Source organism: Sarcophilus harrisii, chromosome 4 (genome assembly GCF_902635505.1).
Source record: "Sarcophilus harrisii chromosome 4, mSarHar1.11, whole genome shotgun sequence".
Taxonomy (NCBI): domain Eukaryota; kingdom Metazoa; phylum Chordata; class Mammalia; order Dasyuromorphia; family Dasyuridae; genus Sarcophilus; species Sarcophilus harrisii.
In genome coordinates this window covers 313,725,308-313,735,098 of record NC_045429.1, presented here as the reverse complement: position 1 = coordinate 313,735,098, position 9,791 = coordinate 313,725,308, and positions in this window count along the sequence as shown.

Genomic DNA, 9,791 nt, shown 5'->3' with positions numbered 1-9,791 from the left:
AGAATGATGAAAAATCTACCTGATCAAAGCATTTATACAAAGCTGAAGGTCAGCATAATTTCAAAGTTCATCTTGCAAATTAGAAATATGTTAAAGTCTTCTTAATCCTAGGCTCAGAATGAGTTACAATGGTTCACTAATTCATTAAGTGAAGAAATTAGCTTAGTTAATATTTTTCTCTCTGTGTTATCTTCTTTCCAAGACATCCGTTTTCCTGCCTTTCCCCCCTATTTTTCTTTCTTGCATATATTAAAATCCTAAGGGGAAGATGGAGCTGATTTTCAGGTGAGTGCTAAGTATCATGATCCTTTATCCAGCTTTTACTCCTTTCCCCAGAATGTCTTTGATTTTCCATGGAAAAGGAAAATACCTTTATCTGTCAAATTTACTCATGGCAAAAATACCAAGTGCAGTTGAACAAGCTTAAAAGTAACCCTTACTCCCTAAGGTCACATAGTCCACTCTAATCTGTTCTTGAGACTTCCCCCTTCTGTATCACTGGGTGAAACTGAAGATTCCAGAAATGAATCCAAAAGAATTCTGGGCACTGGAAGATGCCCTTTTGTTCCTTTAGATACCTCTATTCAGTTCTGATTATCTTTATAAAAAGAAAAGGCACGGTGACATACAGTCTTATAAGCATACAAAGGCTGAAAGATTCTCTTGAGTGGAGATTCCTCTGCTTCTCTGTACTGGGAAACTTTCTGTCCTTCCTCCTAATAATTCTAAGCAAGGGCATGTTTTACCCTCAAGAGATTGTGTGAAAGTAACACAAAGAGGAAATTATGAAATTCTCATTGAATATGAATACACAAACACTAAGGGTATTTACCTACCTTACGTAATTTCCAGGGAATCAGTTGTATTAGCTGGGGTCCATTCTATGAAGTTGTTGAGAAACTTTGTAGTCAAAGCTATCATCCTTGGTGAGAACCTGCCCACAAAGCTGATATATGAGTCTGAAGGAACTTAACAATTCCTGGAAGGAAAAGGGTTAAGAGCCAGTAAAAACAGTATTAAGTTACACATGACTTAGTGTGTGATTGCCCTTTTATTCTTTTCCTCACAAAGAACCAGGAAAAAAAAAGTAAAGAAAAAGAAAAAAAAACCACCTTTATTGATTCTGGTTTGAAAAGCCTTCCCAAATGACTGATACATTCCCACCTGCCCCAGATATCATTAACATCTTCTTAGTAAGCAAGAGTTTGAGAGATGATACACGTCTCAACTATAAAGATATGGGTTATAACTGCTACAAAGCAGACTATTTACTGGTGAGATTTCTTAGAGGACTCTCAAAAATGCTATAAATTTTGAACTTGTGATCTCAACCAGTGAATCCAGCACCCAGGTGTAAAGATGTTAATACTTAGAAGATGATAATTTGACTATAACCTCTATCAGACAAAATTGCCACTGCCTTGTTAAAAAATTCCTTCATGAATATGGTAGTCTTCATTATCAACAGACCTGTGCCTAAGTCAGATATGTCCAAATGAAAAGTGTCCTCTTCTTTTTCTCCTCCTATTTGAAAAAAAAGTTTTCAAGAAATTAAAGTAATAAAGAATAGTCTTCAATGAAGAAGAGAATGACTGCATAAGTTATGATATAGTTCTCTATACCATATAATGAAATGCCATTGGGCACATAACAGAAATGTGATAAAAATATATTTAAAATGGTGTGGATAGAAATAAGTAAAGATAGAAGAATATTCACAATCATTGCAACAATGTGAATGTTTAATGTAAATATCATGAAAATGAAATCAAAGTCTAAGTTAATGAATAACCAATAAAGTTCTGAAGAAAAGAAAATGAAACAGAATTCTCTTTCCTCAGCAGGGTCACAAGGGATTGATTGGAGAGAACTGTGCATTCATTTTCAGATGTGGTCATTAGATCAGTAATTTAAATATATTTATTAAGTGTTTATTGTCTGTAAAGGTTTTTGCTAAACTATAAGGAAATATATACAAAAGTGAGATTGTCCTTATCCTTTAGGAACCAACATTTTAAAAAATGTAAATTGCTTTTTCAGCAACTATATTTTGCTTCTTCAGCATCTATATTTTCAAATGTGTGTTCTCTACCTATCTCGGGGACTAATTGTACATCAAAACATAATAAAAAGAAAGGAAAACAGTTCAGAAAAACTAAATAGCATAAGGGAAAAAATTCGCTACATTAAGCGTTTTACAAGTATTTGATAAAAAAATCCATATTTATTAAGCACTTATTATGTGCCAAGCACTGTGCATTCATTGTCTCCTTTACAAAGAAAAGAGGAAAGGGAAGTGCCCTCCATTTCTTCTTTAGAAGCAAGCTTAATCATTATGCTTCTCCAATATTCAGTTGTCTTATTACATTTATTTATGTTATAAAATGAAACAATCAGAAATGGAAACATATATATCTATTTAAATGATTGTAAATATTGTTATTCCAGTTCTATGTTTCATTTTACACCAGTTCATATAAATCATCTCATGTTTCTCTATATTTCTCGTTTCTTAGAGCAATGCAATTTCCATTATATTTATGTATATATGTATATATATATATGAATAAATAATATTTCATCATTCTTCAGTCAAGGGGTATCTATTTTGTTAACAGCTCTTTGCTAGCATAAAAACTGCAGCTATAAATATTTTGTATATAGGATGCCTTTCTTTTTGGTCATTGACCTACTTATAGTATATGCCTAGCAACATATACTACAGTCCAAATTGTTTGATTATTTTATTTGCCTTTTTTGAATAATTATAAATTGTTTCCAATTGCACACTCATCTACAATTCATTACTCTTCCTTTCTTTCCTCAAGTTCTTCACTATGGACTTTTACTACCTTTCATCAACTTTGTCTATTTGTTCAGTGTGACAAGAAACCAGATTTGTTTGGACCTGAGTTCTACTTCGATGATTTTAGAAACATTCTTTCATATGCTAGTTAATAGTATGTAATTCTTTTAAGAAATTATTTTTAAGTATTCATTTTGAACTTATATGGCATATGGTATAAGATGTTAATATATATCATCTTTTTGGATAAATTGCTTTCCAGTTTTCTTAGAATTTTTTTTCAAATACGGAGTTCCTATCTAATTCTTATTGTGGCATTTATTGAACATTGGTTTATTGAGTTCAATTATACTGATTATGAGTTTTGGGATAGTCTCACTCATTAGTCTGTGAACTCCTTGAAAGTAGGGAAATGTCTTCTGTCTTTTCTTATATTATCAGCACCTAGCACAGTGTTTAACATATAGTGTAAATGCTTATTGACTGACAGATTGGGCCTCCATTTCCTCATCTATAATGTGAGGGATTGGAGAATCTGCTCTTTAAAATCTATTCCAAATCTGTTGTAAATCATATGATGTTAAATTAAGTAGAAAAACTCACCTAAATACCTCTCATGGAATTCTTGTACCCCACCAAGAAGGAGATTGAAAAGTGAGAAGTCCTTTCCCCTTCCTGGTATTTTGATCATGGTCAATAAAGGGTTTCTGACATTTTTATTCCAGGATCCAAAATTTAAACTTAAACCATTGAGACAGCATAATCCTTTTCCTGGTACTGGATTGTGAATGCTAATCCTTTCCTTAATTCTAAAAAACTGAATAACCCCAGGTAAGTGACAGCTTCTTAGTGCCTTTACTGAATAAGCATAACAACACTATCACAATGTTATGATGAGAATGTTTGTGAACATATTCAGATAGTCTAATTATCAACAAAAGAACTAATAGCATTTTTATTTTAAAAATCTTATTCTAAAACTAATTGCTCCCAAGTGGGGCCAAGAAATATGGAAAGAAATTTATCATTAATAATGCTGAAACAAATTTGAATAATATAAAAGTTAAGAAAAAATCTTCAACCAAAATGCACTTAACTTTAAATTATTTATATATATATATATATATATATATATATATATATATATATATAAAACACTTTGGTCGTTTGCCTAAACTATGCAACTCAGATTTTGTCACCTGGATTTTCTATTTCAAAAAATATTTTAGAAGTTGTAGGGAGGGAGATTTTAGACAAATGTCTGAACATTTGAATATTTCATGTAAATTAGCACTAGAATTATTGCATCAGATAATATTAAGGAAGAAAAACAGCCACAATGCCAGTGAGCTCTTCAGTAATTTGAAGCTTAATATTGGGAGCATGAAGACTACACACACACATACACAAATATTTATAGTTTCTGAGCATTTTTTCTTTATTATTACCAAAAAGTTATGAAGTAAGCGTATCATATTTGCACATAGATATTTTCATTATCTTCCCTCCCCCCATTACTTATTGAAAGAAAAAAACTCCCCCTATCTAGGGATTTAATTTGAGAGTTGTTATAATTTTTTGAAGTAATAAACTTAAGGAAAAGATTTTCTAATTATTGTTTTAATTTATTACCACAATTATAGGAATAATAATGACATTATTATTATTGAAAATAATAATGATAGCTAACATTTATATAGTACTTTCTTTGTGCCAGGCACTATATGCTTTTATAATTATTAACTCATTTGATCTTATAACAATTTGGGAAGTAGATAGTATTATCAACTTCATTTTATAAATGAACAGTTGAGGTTGAAAGAAGTTAAATGACATAAAGGGGAAAAATTAGCAGGACATATTACCTTCAAGTTTCCCTGTAATATCATTTGGAGAGGCTAATTCTATGTAGGCTAAGACTCTATTGGTAGCCTGAATGCCAGTCTTTAAGCTTAGTTTATTTCCACAAATTATTGCTATGGATTTCACTCTATAAGACTTTATAAGTTGAGTTGTATTTTCATATCAATCAATCAATAAACATTTTCTATACAACTACCATGTGCTAGGCACTGTACTTAGCACTATATCATTATATTTTTACTCAATTTGCCTGTAACTTATTCAAAAGTATAATTTAGATAAGTTAAAACAAAAGCTTCAGTAATTTTGAAACTTCTACTCACTTATATCATGTTATTCATTGATTTGGTTTCTGTCTTCTCCTTTTATTCACTATATTCTTTGTCTTATAGGTGGCTATTTTAGTAAATGTCCATCTCCAATGGGCAAATTCAGAAATTAAGATTTTAGCATTAAAATGATTAATCATTTCAAGATTTCATTGAACTTATTTCAGTAAGTTCTTATAATTTTTCTAAGTTTTCTTCTTGATGTGCTTCTAGATATTTAGATCACTTTTTTTTTATAGCTTTTTATTTACAAAACATATGCAAAACCCTTCTGTTCCAACTTTTCCCCTCCTTCCTCACAATCCCTCCCTTAGATGGCAGGTAGTCCAATATATGTTAAATATGTTAAAGTATATGTTAAATATAATATATGTATACATATTTATAGTTATCTTGCTGCACAAGAAAAATCAGATCTAGAAAGAAAGTTTAAAAAAAAAAAACCTGAAAGGAAAACAAAAATGCAAGCAAACAACAACAGAAAGAGGGAAAATGCTATGTTGTGATTCACACTCATTTCCCATAGTTCTCTCTCTGGGTGTAGCTGATTTTCTTCATTATTGAACAATTGGAACTGCTTTGAATCATCTCATTGTTGAAAAGAGCTACATCCATCAGAATTGATCAGCATATATTATTATTATTGAAGTGTATAATAACCTCCTGATTCTGCTCATTTAACTTAACATCAGTTCATGTACGTCTCTCCAGGCCTCTCTGAAATCATCCTGCTGGTCGTTTCTTACAGAACAATAATATTCCATAACATTCATATACCATAACTTATTCAGCCATTCTCCAATTGATGGGCATCCATTCAGTTTCCAGTTTCTAGCCAATATAAAAAGAGCTGCCACAAACATTCTTGCACATACAGGTCCCTTTCTCTTCTTAAAAATCTCTTTGAGATATAAGCCCAGTAGTAACACTAATGGATCAAAGGGTATGCACAGTTTGATAACTTTTTGAGCATAGTTCCAAATTGCTCTCCAGAATGGTTGGATCCGTTCACAACTCCACTAACAATGTATTAATATTCCAGTTTTCCCACATCCCCTCCAATATTCATCATTATCTTTTCTTGTCATCTTAGCCAATCTGAGAAATGTGTAGTGGTATCTCAGAGTCTTAATTTGCATTTCTCTGATCAATAATGATTAGAAACACCTTTATATATGACTAAAAATAGTTTCAGTTCCTTCATCCAAAAATTGTCTGTTCATATTTTTTGACCATTTATCAATGGGAGAATGGCTTGATTTCTTATAAATTTGAGTCAATTTTCTATATATTTTGGAAATGAGGCCTTTATCAGAACTATTAACTAATAAAAATGTTTTCCCAGTTTATTGCTCCCCTTCTAAACTTGTCTGCATTAGTTTTGTTTGTATAAAAACTTTTTAACTTGATCTAATCAAAATTGTCTATTTTGTGATCAATAATGATCTCTAGCTCTTCTTCGGTCACAAATTCCTTCCTGCCCTAGGTCTGTGAGGTAAACTATCCTATGTTCTTCTAATTTATTTATAATCTAATTCTTTATGTCTAGATCATGAACCCATTTTGATCTTATGTTGGTGTAAGGTGTTAAGTGTGGGTCAGTGCCTAGTTTTTGCCATAATAGTTTCCAATTATCCCAGCAGTTAGGTCAATTTTTTTTAATGGCATTATGATATTAGATGATCAAACAAGGTAATCATATTGTACATGTAAGTAGAAATTGTAAAACTGCCTGAGAATTTGGAATTTAGGGAGAAAAATACAATGGAATGTTTGCTAATGCAACCAGAAGCAATAAAACATAATGAGCCTAAATATGCTGGGGGGAAAAAAAAACTTCTGGAGAACCAAATGCTTCAAACATTGGGCCTATATATAGTTAGCACCATATTGTCTATATAAATGTTAAGAAGGAAAGAGAAAGATTATTCCAGATAAAAGATGATATAAAAATATATTTTAGGGATTATAGAACCATGTAATATTAAAGTTGCATGAAATAATCCAGTCATTTCTTGAGTATTACACTACATGACATGATTTCTAAAGTCTTTTCTACCCACAACACTGTATATTTATGATCACAAACAAAAATACACTTCTTTTTTGGTTTGCCAAAGGCAAAAGGATTTGAAAGTAGAGAATAGTATAAATTTTGGTTGATGAATATCCTTGAATAACTATTTTCATTTAATTAATTAGGTAGCTAAATGGCACAGTAATAAAGTGCCAGGCCTGTGGAAAGAAAGATATGAGTTCAAATTTGACTTTTGGCATTAATTATGGGATTCTGAGCAAACCTCCTAGAATTCTTTTGAGGATTAATGGAGATAATATTTATAAAGTACTTAGCACAATTATTGGTGCATAGTTGGCACTAAAATAATTATTTCTTTCCTTCTTGTTAAGGAAAGTGTTACAGCAAATGTTTTGTCTTTATTGAAACTATTATTGTCATGATTACGATTACTTATATTACATAATTGTTGCTATTATTCACCATCAGAGGATGGTGAGCCAGAATCCATTAACTATTTTGTATGTGGTTTTACATAAAGTTCTGAAAAAGGGATAGTTTATGAGGGTTTTAAAAAAATTTTCTCTATGACAATTTTTCTTCTCACTATGTAATGACTATAACAGGCAAAAAGGTATCCTTTTCAAACAGGCTCCTGGAAAAATAATCACATTCATTAGCAGGCATTGGAAATAGAAACAAAAAGCTGCCAGTTAGCATTGAAGATTCTCATTGATGAAAAGAGAAATTTGCGTTCAATACTCTGAAGAGTAATTTTTCTCTGCCAGTAGTTGAAGAAAAGCATTCACATGTGATCTTGCTTAGATCAACAAGTACAACTGATAAATGTGCACAATATTTAGTAGAAGCTAAATGCCTAATATCCAAAAGTTTCCATGAAAACCAAAATACAAAAATCCACTCTACCTTTGAGATCTGAATAGTTGAATTGCGTAGTTGATTTAGAAAGAAGACAACTCCCAAATTTAATTTCAATTCACACCTTAAAATATGGTATAGAAAATAACATGCTTTATTTGTAGTCAGAGAACCTGGGTTTAAGCCTTTGCTCCTCATTATTTGTTATCATCTGTGTGACCTTGATTAAATTGCATAAACTGTCTAGGCTTGAGTTTCCTTATCTGTAAAATGAGAAAGTTGGAATTGATAATTGTTAAAGAACCTTTCAGAGCTAAATCCATACCCTACAGTCAAAACATGACTAGGATTTCAGTTTACATTGAGCATTAAAAATTATTTAAAGCATTTTTTTTATTTTGTAATTTGAGATATTTTGAATTTTTGAAGATAATTGTTTCTTTGGAATTTATATTGGCATACAACTATATACAGTAAGGAATGATCATTCTTTTCAATGGGTTTTTGGTGATTTCATAAAATTTCTATTTAATTGTTTTTACTTCTCTCTCCCTTCCTTTTAATCATTTTGGCTATAGAATAAAAACAACATTTTAATAGTCTTTTTACTTTTCTCAATTACATTTTTAAAAAATTTTCTTTATTTTCCCCCCAAATTGATTCATTTTCCTTTTCATTTTTCAAGATTTCTTTTCTGTCACTCTCACTTTCTGGCTCTTTCTGTCTGTTTTTTACTCTATGTTTGTCTCTATTTCTCTTTCTCTTTATTTAAGGTTTACTTATTAGCATTCTAATGTTCAAATTGCATATTCAGTTCATTAGCATCATCTAAATCTAAAGCTAGAAGAGATCTCAGGGGACATCCAGTATAACTTCCTCATTTTACATTGAGAAAATTTATTTTATAGATGAGGAACTTGTCCAGAATTATGCATTCATTAAAAGTGTAATGTTGGAATGGAACCCAGGCCTTTGTTCCTGTTCTACTTTGATCTGTGAATCCAAGTATAATTATCCTACTGCTATCATATAATCCTTTGTTTTTGTTTTTGTTTTATTTTGTGTTTTTCATGGATAGAATCGCAATTCTACAATAAATTAACTGCATAGCTGTGGTAGGAGAAGCTTCCTCATCTGGAAATTTATCATATCAATGAAATCATAGATCTAGTGCCTATACTTTCCTAGATAGTTAAAGGTACTGGAAAAAAATGACTATTTTTCTGTCTTGTTGGTTTCATAACCCAATTGGGTATGTTTCACATCAAAAGGCATTTTCAAAATTAAAAGAACTAAAGGAGATCCTCTAGCATGTTGAATGGATTTATTAAATGACACGAATTAGAGAGGATAAAAAAACAAGGGACGTTTGCAATCTATATCAAATGACTACTGCATAATTCTATCAAAAAATGAAAGTATAAATAACTTAAGACTATTCTGAGTCTATTAGTTTTCTCCCTTTTAACATATCATTGCAAATTCTTATTGGTAGAAAGTTGCTATGTAAAATGTATGTTCTAACTAGTATAAACATTGCTTTAATATAGCCTATATAGTTAGCTACTTGCAAAATAAAGACCAAACAAAAGGCCAACTCTAATAAGAGAGTATTAATGAATACTCCAAGTTAAATAAAAATCTTTTCTATTTTTTTGTTCCTGTAAGATTAGTTTAATTTAGTGGTTTGGGTTCCACTGGGAGGAAATCAAGGTCTATAGACCTAAATGATGTTGAAACATCTTGTTCCTTTTACTAAATGAAAACAAACAAACAAACAAATAAACAAACAAAAAAAAAAAACAACAAATAAATAAAGAAAAGCAGATCAGCCTGGAAAAAAATACTCAAAATGATTGTTTCACATTCTGTAGGCCAATCAATAGGATGTACTTTT